General features: G+C 51.0%; 1 protein-coding gene across 1 annotated transcript in view; it reads left to right on the top strand.

Annotated features, from left to right (window-relative positions):
- The first annotated feature begins 5,233 nt into the window (after positions 1–5,233).
- The window catches only part of LOC137438236 (ATP-binding cassette sub-family C member 2), a 114,927-nt gene continuing 101,131 nt past the window's right edge, over positions 5,234–19,029 (top strand). The window contains exon 1 of the mRNA XM_068133322.2: positions 5,234–5,418. The gene's annotated coding sequence lies outside the window, so the exon portion shown is untranslated. The remainder of the gene's footprint in view (positions 5,419–19,029) is intronic.

Below are 19,029 nucleotides of genomic sequence, written 5' to 3'. Positions count from 1 at the left end.
GTTTTATCTCTTCCACGAGATTTTATCTCTTACACGAGATTTTATCTCTTACACGAGAATTTAACTCTTACACGAGATTTTATCTCTTACACAAGAATTTATCTCTTACACGAGGTTTTATCTCTTCCACGAGATTTTATCTCTTACACGAGAATTTATCTCTGACACGAGAATTTATCTCTTACACGAGAATTTATCTCTTACACGAGAATTTATCTCTTACACGAGAATTTATCTCTTACACGAGAATTTAGCTCTTTCATGAGATTTTATCTCTTTCACGAGAATTTAGCTCTTACACGAGAATTTAGCTCTTACACGAGAATTTAGCTCTTACACGAGAATTTAGCTCTTACACGAGAATTTATCTCTTACACGAGAATTTATCTCTTACACAAGGTTTTCGGTCTTACACGAAATTTATCTCTTACACGAGATCTTTTCTCTTACACGAGGTTTTATCTCTTACACAAGGTTTTAGCTCTTACACGAGGTTTTATCTCTTACACGAGATTTTACCTCTTACACAAGAATTTAGCTCTGACACGAGATTTTATCTCTTACACTAGATTTTAACTCTTACACGAGATTTTATCTCTTACACGAGATTTTATCTCTTACACGAGATTTTATCTTTTACACGAGATTTTATCTCTTACACGAGAATTTATCTCTTGCACAATAATTTATCTCTTGCACAATAATTTACCTCTTGCACAAGAATTTATCTCTTGCACAAGATTTTATCTCTTACACGAGCATCGATTTCGTACACAAAAGAAAAGAAAAAGAATTTCCGTAATTTTGAGCTTAAAGTGTGGACATATTTGCTGTTAGTCTATATTGTTATGTTGGAGGAGGTAAGAAATAACTTGGATGATAAGTTAATTTTGTCTGATAACATTTTTTATGCCTCCACACCCCCAAACTCCCCAGAGGCATTACGCATTTTGTATTCCGGTTGTCCGTCCGTCCGTCCGGGCTAAACCTCGTTTTTCTCAGCAACCACATGTCCGATAAAGACAAAACTTTCAGGGTCGGAGTGACACCCATGAAGAATGTTTTTACGACAATCGTTATGTCATAGGTCATGTGGTATGGCAGCCATCTTGGATTAAACGCAAATAATTAATATATATTTCTCAGAAACCGCTGAATGGAAAAATTTGAAACGTGGCACATTGTCAAGTACTCCCAATGGGGAACAAAAGCAAGATAATGATGACATCATAGGTGAAGTGGTATACCAGCCAAAAATGTTTTAATCTAATTCCTTATCCTAAAAATCTGAAATTGCATGCACATGATCTCTGACCCATTTGCATTGAAATATTAAATTTATGACATCATAGGTCACATGGTTTGGCAGCCATATTGGATTTAACCTAAAACCTTAAAAAAACATCTCCCAAACCACCAAATCGATTGACTCGAAACTTTATGTGTGGCATTGACTACATTGGTCACATGGTGTGGCAGCCATATTGGATTGAAGGAAAATATTAAATAATTATATCTCTGAAACCGCTTACCCTATTGATGCAAAATTTTACAAATATGATCTAACACCATTGTTGCATATAGTATGAAAATGATGATGTCGTAGGTCACGTGGTTTGGAAGCCATCTTGGATAGAAAAACGAACCTTATCCGATCAGTTGTCATACCCTTCCTCCCGTCCATGGTACACGGAATCTTGTGGTGAGGCTGTTGCCCAGAAACAACTTGCCTTCGTCTCCTGGAAAGCAAATCCAACGGAAGGAAATCTCATTTCCTTTCACAAAGCCCGAAACAAGTGTGTGTCCACCCTCAGGAGAGCCAGGAAACAATATCTCCGTTCTCAAGACCGAACTCTCTTATCTGTCTCCCTCTTCCAAATCCTGGTGGCGTCTGGTCAAATCCGTTCCTGGTGTTTGTTCCCCCTCCATCCCCTCCCTTACCTCAAATGGCTACACAGTTGACACCGCATGTGACAAAGCCGAATGCCTCAACTCTGTGTTTGCCTCAAAATCTTGTGTCCCAAACCCATCTCTCTCTGTTCCCACCTTTCCCAGTCGAACCCAACTGCTCCTGGACTCTGTGTCCTTCTCTCCTGACAAGGTGGATAAGTTTATGTCAAACCTCGACTCTGATTCTGCAACTGGACCAGACGGCATCAGCCCACGGGTCCTAAAATCCTGCTCTGCCGCTCTATCTCACCCTCTCTCTGTTCTTTTCACCCTCTCTTTTGCTCAAGGTCATCTGCCAGCATCTTGGAAATCGGCAAACATTGCCGCTTTACACAAAAAATGTGCAAAAACAGATCCTTGCAACTACAGACCAATCAGCCTGCTTCCAATTTATCAGCAAAGTCATGGAATCCATCATTGCTTCGGATATCAAATCCTTCCTCTTCTCCAATGGCTTGATCTCTGATCATCAATTTGGATTCAGACCAGGTCATTCTACTCTGGACATGTTGCTTCTGCTGTCTCAACAATGGATGGAGGTCCTCAATGCCAAACAGGAAATCAGAGCTGTCTCACTTGACATATCACGTGCCTTCGATATGGTCTGGCACCCAGCTCTGCTCACCAAACTCTCCTCCTATTGTATCCATGGAAATCTCCACTCATGGCTTGCGGACTTCCTCTCTGGTCGAAGGCAACGTGTGGCCCTGGATGGATTTCTCTCATCTCCCCTCTGTTCTGGCTGGAGTTCCCCAAGGTAGTGTTCTGGGCCCTGTGCTATTTCTGGTCTTCATCAATGATCTCTCCGACTCTCTGGAAAATCCTCTCTATCTCTTTGCTGATGACTCCACTATCTGCCGCTCCATTCCTCATCCCTCAGATTGGCAGTCTGCAGCCTCCTCACTCTCTGCAGACCTGGAAAAAAATCACAGACTGGTCAAACAAGTGGAACATGTCTTTCAATCCTGACAAATCGCACACTTTTACAATGTCTCTCCGAAAGGACCGACTAGAAAACCCTCCCATCTACTTTCTCAACAATCCTCTCCAAGAAGTTCTGTCGCTCAAGCTTTTGGGTCTCACTATCTGCCATGATCTTTCTTGGGAAAACCACATTTCCAAGCTGGCCTCCAAAGCCTGTTGCCGACTGGGCATCCTCCGTCGTGCGAAGTCCTTCCTTGGCACACCTGAGCTCCTCACCACATACAAGGCTTTCATCTGCAGCTCAATGGAATACTGTTCCCCCCTCTGGGCTGGTGCTCCTGCCTCACACCTAGCTCGGCTTCACACTGTTGAAACCAAAGCTTTCAGAATCATTGGAATCTCCTGCGATGACGTTAACTCCGAGGGCCTTTCACTCACTCACCGCAGGCAGGTTGGTGCTCTTTCTGTCTTATACCGACTCCTCTCCAGCCTTGCTCGCCCAGCTCTCTCTGTGCTCTGTCCCCCCAATATTCCTTCAGGTCGCACAAGATCTGCCTGCAACCCTCTTATGGTTAAACTGCCAAAATCTAGGCTCTCTGCTCACCTTCACTCTTTCATTCCCCTTTTCTCCCGCCTCAAGAAACAAACTCCCCCACTCCCTGCAATCACACTCCTCCCTCCAGGTCTTTAAAACAGCTGTTCACCACCATCTCTTATCTTCCCCCATCCAAAACCTTGATCTTTTCTACCCCCGCTAATTCACCCCAGATACTTCTTTTTTTCTTTTTTTTTAATTCCAACTTCTTTCCTGGAAGTCCTTGCAGTGTTCATATGTTTTATACCTCTCCCTCCTCCCCCAAAGCCCTCCCCCTCCCACATTTCTCCCATTGTCCCTGCTCTCAAATGTTGCGTTTGTGTCCTCCCCCCTCTCTCCCCATCTTGTCTGCCGCTCCCCTTATTTTTTGTGTTTTGTGTGTCGGTTTGACTTTTTGTGTGATTAATGTTAGCTCTTTCACGAGCCTCGATCTTGTATACAAAAAAAAAAAACCAAAACAAAAAAAACCTTGAATGTTCTAATTTGTTCGGTCAAAAAAAAAATCAGAGAGATGTTAAGCTGAGTAGTAGTAGTGGTGGTGGTGGTGGTGGTGGTGGTGGTGGTGGTAGTAGTGGGGGTAATAGTCGATTGTTGATTAATAAAATCAACAGCATCCATTACCTGCAGGATCAGCACAATTGCAAAGAGAATCCAAATGTGAGGACGTTGTTGCTGAAAGTCGTGCTCGTTTGTGGACAACCACACAAGTTGCACAATTTCGAAAACGAGTTGATTGTTCTAATTGATCGCTCAGACGTAGACCTGGTTCAACATGGACAACCCAAATACAGATGGGACAGCCGACATTGCGTCCATAACAAAAGGATAGCACACTCCAGGATGCAGCACCCCCTGCGGCCATTAAACCAGAACGGTAGTTACAAGTTAAACCTGACCAGGTCAAGGACCAAAGCGAAAGGTCAAAGGGGGTCACGCTTTTATGAGCATCTTCCATTATGTTGGTAATGGCATAAGTGGTGGACGGGGTTGTGAGGGTGTTCCAAATGGAGAGGGCCTGCTAGGTTACACTCTCCATTTCGAACCACCCCAACCCCCAAACCTCCTCCCTCTTTACCCCCCATACCTCCTCCTTTTCCCAAACCCCCATACCTCCTCCCTCTCTACTCCCCATACCTCCTCCTTTTCCCAAACCCCCAAACCTCCTCCCTCTCTACCCTCCATACCTCCTCCTTTTCCCAAATCCCCATACCTCCTCCCTCTCTAACCCCCAACCCACCTCCCACTCCTAATCCCCATGCCTCCTCCTTTTCCCATCCCCCAAACCACCTCCCTCTCCTAATCCCCACACCTCCTCCTTTTCCAAACCTCCTTCCTCTCTCTAACTCCCACACCTCCTCCCTCTCTAACCCCCAACCTCCTCCCTCTCCTAACCCCCATACCTCCTCCTTTGCCTAACCCCCACACCTCCTCCTTTTCCCAACCCCCATACCTCCTCCCTCTCTACCCCCCAAAACTCCTCCTTTTCCCAACCCCCAAACCTCCTCCCTCTCTAACGTCCAACCCACCTCCCTCTCCTAATCCCCACACCTCCTCCTTTTCCCAAACCCCAAACCTCCTCCTTCTCCTAATTCCCAAACCACCTCTCTCTCCTAATCCCCACACCTCCTCCCTCTCTAACCCCCACACCTCCTCCCTCTCTAACCCCCACACCTCCTCCCTCTCCTAACCCCCATATCTCCTCCTTTTCCCAACCCCCACACCTCCTCCCTCCCTTATGCCCATTGGCATTTCCCTTTCCGGAATGACTGTATTTGTATTTTGTACAAAGTCCAACTCCATGACAAAAACACGCGGATCGAGTCCCCAACCCGATGATTCTCACTGTTTAAACCGACAAGGACGAGCACCTGAAAAATACCTGTGGGAGTGAAAACTGACTCGGTCCTTCATTTATATTGTCAACTCAGGTGTGACGATCGACGCTACAGGTAAAATTCGGTAATCTTGTGGTGGGGTGGATCTTCACCAATGTGTAAATGGATGTGAACTTTAGTCGGTTTGAGGAAGATGTTTATTAAACGTGGAACATGAACTGAACATCTGTTTTGGGAGCACACCTTTACCGTTAGATGTGTTTGGAAACATCCGTGCTGTGAGCACACCTTTACCTTTAGATGTGTTTGGAAACATCCGTGCTGTGAGCACACCTTTACCTTTACAGGTGTGTGGAAACATCCGTGCTGTGAGCACACATTTTCCTTTACAGGTGTTTGGAAACATTCGTGCTGTGAGTGATAAGAGGTAATGTCCCAATGTGTGAATGGAGGAGAAGAGAAGAGAAGAGGTGTATGTACCCATCTGTGATAGGAAGAGAGGAGGTTATGTACCAATCTGTGATAGGAAGAGAGGAGGTTATGTACCAATCTGTGATAGGAAGAGAAGAGGTTATGTACCCATCTGTGATAGGAAGAGAGGAGGTTATGTACCAATCTGTGATAGGAAGAGAGGAGGTTATGTACCAATCTGTGATAGGAAGAGAAGAGGTTATGTACCCATCTGTGATAGGAAGAGAGGAGGTTATGTACCAATCTGTGATAGGAAGAGAGGAGGTCATGTACCAATCTGTGATAGGAAGAGAGGAGGTTATGTACCAATCTGTGATAGGAAGAGAGGAGGTTATTTACCAATCTGTGATAGGAAGAGAGGAGGTTATGTACCAATCTGTGATAGGAAGAGAGGAGGTTATGTACCAATCTGTGATAGGAAGAGAAGAGGTTATGTACCTCCTCACTCGCCCTGCACTGCCCTCTCTCCACCTCACCCCCAGGAATACCTTTGGCTACGGCTTCCCCTTCGCTCCCACCTTTTGTTCATATGTGTATTGTACCGTCCACCAAACAGTGATGACTCCATCTACATCTCGCTGTCTGATAATATGGACCAACTTCTATCTACCCATCCCAACTCTCTCTTCGTCATATGTGGTGATTTCAATTGTCACCATGCCAGTTGGCTGGGTGTGGGTACCTCTCTCACCAGCCATGGCTCTTCAGCAAAGGACATCTGCGACTCACTGGGACTGACACAATCTGTCAATTTCCCGACCCAGATCTCAGTCAACGGAGCATCTTCTCTTCTGGACTTGGTTATGACTAACTTCCCTGAAAATGTCTGCTGCTCTTCTTCTGCTCCAATCGGCTCATCTGATCATGTGCTTGTTAAAGTGGACATCTCTCTGACCATTCTCAGAGAGCCTCCTCAGCGTCGACGAGTCTGGCATTTCACTCAGGCCAACTGGCACGGTCTTCAAGCAGCCATCAATCATCTGGACTGGTCTCCCATCTCTTCCGCCTCTGACATCAACTCATCCTGGGAATTCTTCCAAAGTAAATTGCTCTCTCTCATGCACAGATTTATCCCATCTCGTCTTCAGTTGTCATACCCTTCCTCCCGTCCATGGTACACGGAATCTTGTGGTGAGGCTGTTGCCCAGAAACAACTTGCTTTCGTCTCCTGGAAAGCAAATCCAACAACAACAACAACAGGCATTTTAAGGCCATTTTGCCTGCAAGAGCGGGGGTTAGCCTTGCGGTCCCCATGACAATGTTCTCCATTTTGCCCTATTTTCTGCATCTCCCCTTGTTAACCCCCTTGCCCGCATTTCTTCTTCAACCATCTTCAGCTAAGTCTTTCTCGGTCTTCCCCGTCCTCTACTTCCTTCTACATTCATTCCCATCACTCTTTTCAACCAAATTTCAATCAAGGAAATCTCATTTCCTTTCACAAAGCCCGAAACAAGTGTGTGTCCACCCTCAGGAGAGCCAGGAAACGATATCTCTCCATTCTCAAGACCGAACTCTCTTATCTGTCTCCCTCTTCCAAATCCTGGTGGCATCTGGTCAAATCTGTGTCTGGTGTTTGTTCCCCCTCCATCCCCTCCCTCACCTCAAACGGCTACACGGCTGACTCCGCACGTGAAAAAGCTGAATTCTTCAACTCTGTGTTTGCCTCCAAATCTTGTGTCCCAAACCCATCCCTCTCTGTACCCACCGTACCCAGTCGTACCCAGCTGCTCCTGGACTCTGTGTCCTTTCCTTCTGACAAGGTGGAAAAGTTTCTGTCAACCCTCGACTCTGATTCTGCAACTGGACCTGACTGCATCAGCCCACGGGTCCTAAATTTCCTGTTCTTCTGCTCTTTCACTCCCTCTCTCTGTTCTCTTCACCCTCTCTTTTGCTCAAAGTCATCTGCCATCTACTTGGAAATCAGCCATCATCACCGCTTTGCACAAAAAGGTGCAAAAACAGATCCTAGCAACTACAGACCAATCGGCCTTCTCCCAATTATCAGCAAAGTCATGGAATCCATCATTGCTTCAGATATGAAATCGTTCCTCTTCTCCAATGGCTTGATCTCTGATAATCAATTTGGTTTCAGACCTGGTCACTCTACTCTGGACATGCTGCTTCTGCTTTCTCAACGATGGATGGAGGTCCTCAATGCCAAACAGGAAATTAGAGCTGTCTCCCTTGACATATCACATGCCTTCGATATGGTCTGGCACCCCGCTCTGCTCACCAAACTCTCCTCCTTTGGTATCCATGGAAATCTCCACGCATGGCTGGCGGACTTCCTCTCTAGTCGTAGTCAACGTGTGGCCCTGAATGGGTTTCTCTCATCTACTCTTCCTGTTCAGGCTGGAGTTCCCCAAGGCAGTGTTCTGGGCCCTGTGCTTTTTCTGGTCTTCATCAATGATCTCTCTGACTCTCTTGAAAATCCTCTCTATCTCTTTGCTGATGACTCTACTCTCTGTCGCTCCATTCCTCATCCCTCAGATCGGCAGTCTGCAGCCTCCTCACTCTCTGCAGACTTGGACAAAATCACAGACTGGTCAAACAAGTGGAACATGTCTTTCAATCCTGACAAATCTCTCACTCTTACTATGTCTCTCCGAAAAGACCGAATGGACAACCCTCCCATCCACTTTCTGAATAATCCTCTCCAAGAAGTTCTGTCACTCAAGCTTTTGGGTCTCACTGTCTGCCATGATCTTTCCTGGGAAAACCACATTTCCAAGCTGTCCTCCAAAGCCAGTCACCGACTGGGCATCCTCCGTCGTGCGAAGTCCTTCTTTGGCACACCTGAGCTCCTGACCACATGCAAGGCTTTCATCGACAGCTCAATGGAATACTGTTCTCCCCTCTGGGCTGGTGCTCCTGCCTCACATCTGGCTCGGCTTCACGCTGTTGAAACCAAAGCTTTCAGAATCATTGGAATCTCTGGCGATGAAGCTAACTCCGAGGGCCTTTCACTCACTCACCACAGGCAGGTTGGTGGTCTTTCTGTCTTCTACCGCCTCCTATCAGGCTTTGCCACCCCAGCTCTGTCTGTGCTCTGTCCCGCAAATATTCCTGCAGGTCGCACAAGATCTGCCAGCAACCCTCTTCTGGTGAAATTGCCGAAATCAAGACTCTCTGCTCACCTTCACTCCTTCATTCCTCTTTTCTCCCACCTCTGGAACAAAGTCCCTCACTCTCTTCAATCCCACTTCTCCATCCAGGTCTTTAAAACAGCTGTTCACCACTATCTCTTGTCTTCCCCCATCGAAAACCTTGATCTCTTCTCACCCCCGTTAATTCACCCCAGAACCACTTTTTTTGAAATACCGACTTATTTTCTTCCTGGAAGTTCTGGCAGTGTCCATGTGTTTTATACCTCTCCCCCCAAGCCCCCTCCTTCCTACAGATCTCCCGATGTCCCTGTTCTCTGCTGTTGTACTTGTGTGCTTCCGTCTCTCTCTCCCCATCTTGTCTCCCACTCCCTTTATTGTATGTTTTGTGTGTCCGTTTGTAGGTTTTTTTTGTGATTGATGTTAGCTGTTAAACGAGCCTCGATCTTGTTTGCAAAAAAAAGGCACGTTTCGATAGGCCAAAACAAAATTTCGGCTTAAGAACCCAGTGGTGGGACAGAGGACTGACGAAGATGTCGGACTGCCATTTCAGTGAGGCTTTTTTTGCTGTTGTGAGCACCTCGTTAATCATCTTAAAAAGGGGTGTTTAAACTTACCCAAACACCCAGTTTTCATTCATGCATTCCCTTGGAGTTTGAGAAGTATGCATTCGTGGAGGTGTCAGGACAGAATTTGGAGTCGATACTGGACAGCAAAAAAGTCGTCCCTCTGTCCGCAAGCAATGTAACAGAACGGCACGCTTTCGGCTCATAGGCCAAGCCTCACCAGCGGTGTCAATCACAAGTAAGTAGATCTCAAACATTTTCTGCCAAGTAGGGAACAGAATCGCAGGTTTTCTCATGCAGGGGTAGAAACGGTGCAGATAAGGGAACAGGAACATCCCATCCTCATCGCCAATTTTGTTGTGTTTGAGAAGTATCAAGGTCCAGACCATATCCATCCATAATTTTTTGAGATATCCTGCTATATATTGTTTTTGGCCCTATCTCCTAATGGTGAAGAATCACTTTTAAAAATTCTAGTAGCCAGATCCGAATCTAGATCTTCACCAAAATCTAATAATTTCGTCCTTGTCACTCTCTGCCAAATTTCTTCCAAATCCATCCACAACTTTTTGTGATATCTTCACAGACAGACAGAGAGACAAACAAACAAGAAATATGTCGTGCATAGCACGATAATTGAGAAATCCCTAAAATAAGTTGTTGGCCTATGATGACCTCAAAAATAATTGGTGGTTGAATTAAGTGACATGGGATGAAAATCCTCTTAAAATTTCAAGTTAATTGGATGAAAATTGAGGATTTTAGAAATCTGGACTATGTTGACCTTTTGGCCTATGTTGACCTCAAAAATAGTTGGGGGTTGAATTCAGTGACCAGATATGCAAATATTCTTCAAATTTCAAGATAATTGGATGAAAATTGAGGATTTTAGAAACTTGGCCTATGTTGACCATTTGGCCGATATTGACCTCAAAAAATAGTTGATGGTTGAATTCAGTGACCAGATATGCAAATCCTATTCAAATTTCAAGTCAATCAGATGAAAATTGAGGATTTTAAAAACTTGACAAAGTTGGTGACCTTTGGCCTATGTTGACCTATTAATCTTTTGACCCCAAAAACACGAGGCTTCTTGCTTATGACGAACTCTACCATTTGGTGAAGCTCCGCGAAGATCGGTTGAAAATTGTGACTTGAAGGCGACAAACAAACAGACAGAATAACGCACAAGTCCAACCAATATACTCGAACAATCTTCGATTTTCGCAAGTAAGAAACGGACAGGGGTGAAAACACAACTTCCATCCACCTTTGGTGGCGGAAGTAATAAAAATATGAACCGGACACAACATAAGTATAAGTAGTGTAAGTAGTATCAGTAGTATGTGACGATCCACGGGTGAATGCAGAAACGAACTAGAACGGCACTCAGGTGAGAGCATACCTCCACCTGGTTGACCATATTGTAGCGGTTCCCGCTGAATGTACACAATCGCCTTGCACCTGCCAGGACGCGGCCAGGGCGCGATCGCTATGCCTGGCTCGTCCGGACGGGCCCAGACGCGCCTCTCCTGGGCATGCCCGGACTCGCTGTTCCCGGGCACGCCTGAACCTCCTGGGCACGCCCGGTCTCGTCTTTCCCGGGCATGCCCGCTCTCGCCTTTCCAGGGCTCGCCCAGAGCGCCCGGGCACGCCCAGCCTCGACTTGCCAGGCCGCGTCCAGGACGCCCGGGCATGTCCAGACTCGCCTTTCCAGGGCTCGCCCAGAGCGTCCGGGCATGCCCGCTCTCGCCTTTCCAGGGCTCGCCCAGAGCGCTCGGGCATGCCCAGCCTCGACTTGCCAGGCCGCGTCCAGGACGCCCGGGCATGTCCAGACTCGCCTTTCCAGGACTCGCCCTTGACACCCGGGCATGCCCGGTCTCGGTTTTCCCGGGCAAACGCCCGGGCATAAATGTGTATATTTATTGCTGCCCGATAAACGGGCTTTTCAGAATACCTGAGCTGTTTTGTTTCAATAAAGCAACTCGGACGAATTCCGTCTTTGGTCGCGTCAATTCTTTCGACTCGCGTTGGAGCGCAGCTCCTTCACTGGTGACCTACCGACATGGACACGGCAGTGACTCTTAAACTGCCTACCTTCTGGGAGGCTCACGCGGCTGTTTGGTTCGCCCAGGCGGACTCCCAGTTCGCCCTGCGAGGCATCACCGCGGACGACACCCGCTTCCACCACGTCGTGGCAGCGCTCGGTTCCGCCACCGCGGCCCGCGCCCTGAGCCTCCTCGAGTACCCGCCGGCTGCCGACAAGTATGATGCGCTGAAGACACTCCTCCTCGACGCTTTCGCCCTCTCACCGGCGGCACGCGCACGGCGCCTGCTCGACCTGCCCGAGCTCGGCGACACGCGCCCGTCCGAGCACATGGACTATATGCTCTCGTTGCTCGGTGAGCACTCTCCGGATTTTCTGTTCCGCGAGCTGTTCCTTCGCCAACTGCCTCACCCGGTACGCCTCGCCCTGGCTGGCACGTCGATCACCGATCCCCGCGCCCTCACCAGGGAAGCCGATAAGATCTTCTCGGCGGGCCAACACATTGGCGCGGCTACCTGGAGCCTGCCGCCGTCCGAGGCGACGCCCACGACGCCCGAGCGCCCTGCGCGGTTGGAGGCCGAACTGCCGGTGCAACTGGTGGCCGCCACGCCGTGCCGACCGCTTCCGACACGACGGCCGGAGCCTCCACCTGACCAGGCGTGGTGTTATTACCACGCCAGGTTCGGACACAAGGCTCGGACGTGCCGACCCCCGTGCACTTTCGGCAAGTCGGGAAACGGCCGGGCCGGCGTTCATTCCCAGCCATGAGCGCCGGCCACTCGGGCAACTTGCTTTTTATTCGGGACAAAGCGTCCGGGCGGCGTTTCCTTTGTGACACCGGCGCCCAACTGAGCGTCATACCCGCCTCCGAGCAGGACAGGCGGGACACCGTTTGCGGCCCCTCTTTGGTCGCTGCTAATGGCTCGGCCATATGCACTTTCGGCCCGCGCGACGTCACCCTCTGCTTCGGCAGCCAGCGCTTTCAGTGGACCTTTGTGACCGCCTGCGTCCCCATGGCTTTGCTGGGCGCCGACTTTCTCTGCGCGCACAGGCTGCTGGTCGACGTCAAACGTCATCGCCTTGTCAACGCCGAGACCTTCAGCTCCCTGGCGTGCACGATGAGCAGCTCCGCGCCGACCGAACTGGCGTGCGCCCTCCCGACGGCGAACGAGTTCGCTCACCTGCTCGCGGAATTCCCGGCCCTCATGCGGCCGATGTTTTCGGCCGTCGCAGTGCGGCATGGGATCGAGCACCACATACCCACTACGGGCCCGCTGGTCTATGCCAGGGCCCGCCGCCTCGACCCGGCCAAGCTCGCCGTGGCAAAGGCCGAGTTCGACGCGTTGGAGCACCTCGGCATCGTGCGGCGCTCCAATAGCGCGTGCGCCTCACCACTGCACATCGTGCCAAAGCCGGGGGGCGGATGGCGCCCGTGTGGCGACTACCGCCGCCTCAACGATGCTACAACCCCCGACAGGTACCCGATCCCGCACATCCAGGACTTTTCCGCCCATTTGGCGGGACGGGTCATATTTTCCAAAATTGACCTGATACGGGGATACCACAAGGTACCTGTCCGGGCGACCGATGTCCCGAAGACGGCCGTCATCACGCCGTTCGGCCTGTTCGAATTTTTGAGGATGCCGTTTGGCCTCAAGAACGCGGCCCAGGCGTTCCAGCGCTTAATGGACGGCGTGCTGCGCGACCTGCCATTTCTTTTCGTCTATCTGGACGACATCCTCGTCGCCAGCACGTCTCGTGCCGAGCACCTCCTCCACCTCCGAACACTGTTCGGTCGCCTCAGCGAGCACGGCTTCATTGTCAACCCGGCCAAATGCCACTTCGGCACGACGACAGTTGACTTTTTGGGCCACCGCATCACCAAGACCGGGGCCGTGCCGCTGCAGACCAAGGTCGAGGCCATCACCACGTTCCCGCGTCCCCGTTCCATCAAGGCCCTACAAGAGTTCCTCGGCATGGTGTATTTTTATCACCGATTCGTGCCCCGCGCTGCTCAGCTCATGCGGCCCCTTTACGAGGCCCTCCGGGGCAAGCCGGCCAAGCATGACATCGTTTGGTCCACGGCCATGGACGCAGCCTTCACGGGCGCAAAACGGGCCCTCGCCGACGCAACGCTGCTGGCTCACCCGGTGCTCAATGCGCCCATCGCCCTCACTACGGACGCCTCCAACTACGCGGTGGGCGCCGTCCATGAACAATGGGTGGACGGGGTTTGGCAGCCACTCGCTTATTTCAGCCGGCAGCTCCGGCCGAACGAGTTAAAATACAGCACATTCGACCGCGAGCTGCTCGGTCTATTCCTGGCCGTTCGCCATTTCTGACACCTCCTGTAGGGCCGCCCGTTCACGGCTTTCGTCGACCACAAGCCGTTGGTCTACGCAATGGCCAAAGTCACGGAGCCGTGGTCGGCCCGCCAGCAGCGCCACCTCTCCGCCGTGTCGGAATTCACCACGGTCATCCGGCACGTCGCCGGCAAAGACAACGCCGTGGCCGACTGTCTTTCTCGGGCCAGCGCGAACGCGGTCCACCTCGGCGTGGACTTCGCGCTCATGGCGGCCGACCAGACCACCGCCACCTCGGTGCAGGCCCTCCGGGCGGCGGACACGGGCCTCCGCCTGGCCGACATCCCCTTCGCGGGCACCGTCCTGCTCTGCGACGTCTCCCAGGGCCAGCCTCGCCCCATCGTGCCCGTTTCCTGGCAGCGCCGCATCTTCGCCTCCATCCACGGCCTTTCTCACCCGGGCCGGAAAGCTTCTCAGAAGCTGGTGTCGGCGCGTTTCGTCTGGCACGGCCTTCGACGGAACGTCCGCGACTGGGCCAACGCCTGCACGGCCTGCCAGCGGGCCAAGGTCCACCGCCACACCCAGGCCCCGCTAGCACCTTTCACCGTGCCTGGACGGCGTTTCGACCACGTCCACGTGGACCTGGTGGGTCCCCTGCCCCCATCGCAGGGGTTCACCCACCTGCTCACCATGGTGGACAGGACCACCAGGTGGCCGGAGGCCGTGCCCCTCACCTCCACCACCACCGCCGACGTGGCGCAGGCGTTCATCGCCACCTGGGTCGCGCGCTTCGGCGCACCGGTGGACATCTCGTCCGACCGCGGCCCACAGTTCACGTCCGAACTTTGGGGCGCGGTCGCCCGCTCGTTGGGGGTCACGCTGCACCGCACCACGGCCTACCACCCCCAAGCCAATGGGTTGTGCGAGCGGTTTCACCGCTCCATGAAGGCCGCACTCATGGCCGGCCTTCAGGACGACGGTTGGACCGACCGGCTGTCGTGGGTCCTTTTGGGCCTCCGCACGGCCCCCAAGGAGGACCTCCGGGCGTCCGCCGCTGAGCTCGTCTACGGCCAGCCGCTCCGCGTCCCGGGCGAGTTCGTGCCCGACGCTACCAGTCCCTGGTCCGCCGCACACCAGCGCTCGGACCTCCAGGAGGCCGCCCGCCGATTTGCCCCCGTGCCAACGTCCCGCCACGGTGGCCCCCAGTCCTACGTCCCCCCGGCGCTTCGCACAGCGGAGTACGTCTTTGTGCGTCATGACGCGCACCGGGGGCCACTCCGGCCGCCGTACGACGGGCCCTTCCGGGTCTTGCGACGGGGCGACAAGTCCTTCGTCGTCGACGTCGGCGGCCGGTCGGACCGGATCTCTGTGGACCGCCTCAAACCGGCGCACGTGGACGTCGACCGACCACCACGGTTGGCCCTTCCTCCGCGGCGAGGCCGCCCCCCGTCTGCAGTTCCCCCCGCTCGACCACCCACCACCGGATCGGACCCCCCCCCCCCCCACGACCCTCCAGGGGTCGCTTCGGCCTAGTCATCTGGACCCCCCTTAAATTGACCCTGCCGGTGCAGGTCGATTCTGGAGGGGCGTGTGTGGCGGTTCCCGCTGAATGTACACAATCGCCTTGCACCTGCCAGGACGCGGCCAGGGCGCGATCGCCATGCCGGGCTCGTCCGGACGGGCCCAGACGCGCCTCTCCTGGGCATGCCCGGACTCGCTGTTCCCGGGCACGCCCGAACCTCCCGGGCACGCCCGGTGTCATCTTTCCCGGGCATGCCCGCTCTCGCCTTTCCAGGGCTCGCCCAGAGCGCCCGGGCACGCCCAGCCTCGACTTGCCAGGCCGCGTCCAGGACGCCCGGGCATGTCCAGACTCGCCTTTTCAGGGCTCACCCAGAGCGTCCGGGCATGCCCGCTCTCGCCTTTCCAGGGCTCGCCCAGAGCGCTCGGGCATGCCCAGCCTCGACTTGCCAGGCCGCGTCCAGGACGCCCGGGCATGTCCAGACTCGCCTTTCCAGGGCTCGCCCTTGACACCCGGGCATGCCCGGTCTCGGTTTTCCCGGGCAAACGCCCGGGCATAAATGTGTATATATATTGCTGCCCGATAAACGGGCTTGTCAGAATACCTGAGCTGTTTTGTTTCAATAAAGCAACTCGGACGAATTCCGTCTTTGGTCGCGTCAATTCTTTCGACTCGCGTTGGAGCGCAGTTCCTTCAATATCAGATTATCACTCAATGGTGCAGAATCACTTAAAAACTTAAATAACTCTCATATCCGAATCCAAATTCAGATCTTCACCAAAATTGAATCGATTCTTCCTTGCCAGACACCCAACTGGTCCACCAAGCTTCGTCCGAATCCGTCCACAACTTTTTCAGATATCCTGCTATGTATCGTTTTTGGCCCTTTCTCACAATGGTGAAGAATCACTTAAAACATTCGAGTAGCCGAATCCGGATCGTCACCAAAATCTAATCATTTCGTCCTTGTGACATTCGCTACATCTCTGCGAAACCTCGTCCAAATCCGTGCACAACTTTTTGAGATATTCTGTTCACAAATGGACAGACAGACAGACAGACAGGGGTGAAAACATAACCTCCATCCACCTTTGGCGGTGGAGGTAACCAGTTGGTCTCAAACCTTCGTGTGGGACATTACATTTAATGCAGTGCTTTTGTATATTACAAATTACAAGCATCATTTTATTCGTGAACATACGGTGCAGGGATAATTAATTCGCTAACCTTGTTCCTCACTCACAAACTGACGCTCCCGACAAACTTTATGATGGGTGGGCGTGGTTTAAAAACAGGAGCAACCAATCAACTCCCAGTACCATATGGAGGGTTGATTGAGAGGAGGAAGAAGAAGAGGTTTATGCACGCGCGTGAGGATCGATGCGTGGAGGGTGTCTGCTCTTGGCGGGATTTCGACTTTAGAGCTTCAACTTTCAAGACACGTGTCGTGGAGTTAGATATCGGTACCGATACTCCACTGCTGTTTTTGCTTCCTGTGGGACCTCTGGGCGGAGTTCCCCGTTCTCCCCCACTCCCCCACGACCCGCGAGGTACTCACGTGGACCTGATGAACTTTTCTACTTGCCGGTATTTTCTCTCACGAGTCACGACGGACGTTACCGTGAGCGCGTTTATTGTATTTGTAATTGTTGGATTGCCTTTAGCTGGTGGAATATCCATCATGACCACCACACTTTTCACCACAACTGAATATTCATGTTTCCCACCGCTCGTTTCACTGGAACCCGCCCTGGGTGCCCTCATGATCCCATTAATCGAAAAAAAATTTTAATCGGAAAATCGAAGACGTATCGATCCTGCGGACTATCTAGTTACTAGTGGAAGGGCTGTGTCGGGTTTCAGAGCAATCGGTTGGTAATTAAGGGACAAGTAGGGATCTTGAGTTTCAGGGGGTAACCCTCCCTGGGGCTGGGAACCCCCATGAATCCAAGTTTCAGGGGGTAACCCTCCCTGGGGCTGGGAACCCCCATTAATCCAGGTTTCAGGGGGTAACCCTCCCTAGGGCTGGGAACCCCCATGAGTCCAAGCTTCAGGGGGTAACCCTCCCGAGGGCAGGGAACCCCCATGAATCCAAGTTTCAGGGGGTAACCCTCCCTGGGGCTGGGAACCCCCATGAATCCAAGTTTCAGGGGGTAACCCTCCCTGGGGCTGGGAACCCCCATTAATCCAAGTTTCAGGGGGTAACCCTCCCTGGGGCTGGGAACCCCCATTCATCAAAGTTTCAGGGGGTAACCCTCCCTGGGGCTGGGAACCCCCATTAATCCAAGTTTCAGGGGGTAACCCTCCCTGGGGCTGGGAACCCCCATGAATCCAAGTTTCAGGGGGTAACCCTCCCTGGGGCTGGGAACCCCCATAAATCCAAGTTTCAGGGGGTAACCCTCCCTGGGGCTGGGAACCCCCATGAATCCAAGTTTCTGCTGATATAAGAAAGTTTCTACGATCTGACATTTGTGCAAAAATTAAGTTCAGCATATAAATGGACATGTTTCTGTGTGACCTGTAAACATTGCAGGTAACATCTCAAAAGTTAACATTTGTTTGGTAGGAGGCTGTTTGTTACTCGTATGGTAAATTAAGTGACATACAGGTATTTGCAGGTATACTGTCCCTTTGATGCACGGACTCGATGAACAACATTAGAGATTACCGGGACGGACGATTCTTTTTGTTTTTTCACAGTTACCTTTCCATGATCACTAACAATGATAAGCCCTTTGAAGATTTACTTTGTTTTAATCCAAAGTTCAGATTAAAATCCCACGTGATGTTCACCCATAATTCCAGTACTACAGGTACATCTATATCCATCAGGTATAGTTATGATTTACCTTTCATACAAATTGAACTTCATTTAATTCACTTGTATTTGCATTACGTAAAGACCCGTACCTACATTTTAAACATAAGGGCAATACCCCTGGCACTCACCTGGTAGAATTAACAGTATACTACACCGACTAAAGGTATTTTCATCAATTTCAATGGTTGCTGGAAGACAGGGCAGCATGTAGTCATACTAACATAACCATAAGACTTTAAACAAACAAAACAATACCTTTTGGGGGGCAACGCTTTCTCCCCCAACCCAATATACCTCCTAAGACCCCAATTTTTCTAATGCCTTGAACAAACTTTGGTACATCATGGATAATTACGGTTGTGGTGAAGTTTCATCGGAATTGCGTGTGTAGTTTGAGGAGAAAGCAAATACCTATTTTGGGGGGCAACCCCCCCCATAGACCCCCAAAGGGGAAGGTTTTTTTAAAACGCCGTGAACAAACTTTAGTACATTACGGGTGGTGAAGGTTGTGGTCAAGTTTCATCAAAATCGTGTGTCGTTTCAGAAAAGAAAGCAAATACATATTTTGCGGGGTCAAACCCAGACCCACTTTGACCCCCTGAGATCCCCTTAGACTTCGATTTTTTTTTTTAAGGCTGTGCACAAAATTCGGTACATCACGGGTGATGAAGGTTGTGATCAAGTTTCATCGAAATAGTGTTTGTACTTTCAGAGGAAAAAGCAAATTGCTATTTTGGGGGGTCAAACCTGGATCCACTTTGACCCCGGTAAACCCCCTCAGACCGTGATTTTTTTTTTTTTTTTTTAATGCCGTGAACAAACTTTAGTCACAACACAACAAATATTATTGGTGCCAAATTTGGTCGCAATCCCATCAGTGGTTTCGGAGAACAA

The sequence above is a fragment of the Myxine glutinosa genome, chromosome 12 (assembly GCF_964187855.1).
Source record: "Myxine glutinosa chromosome 12, kmMyxGlut1.1, whole genome shotgun sequence".
In the NCBI taxonomy this organism is placed as follows: domain Eukaryota; kingdom Metazoa; phylum Chordata; class Myxini; order Myxiniformes; family Myxinidae; genus Myxine; species Myxine glutinosa.
Note: the sequence above shows the minus strand (reverse complement) of the source record. Positions and strands in the feature narration are given on the sequence as shown.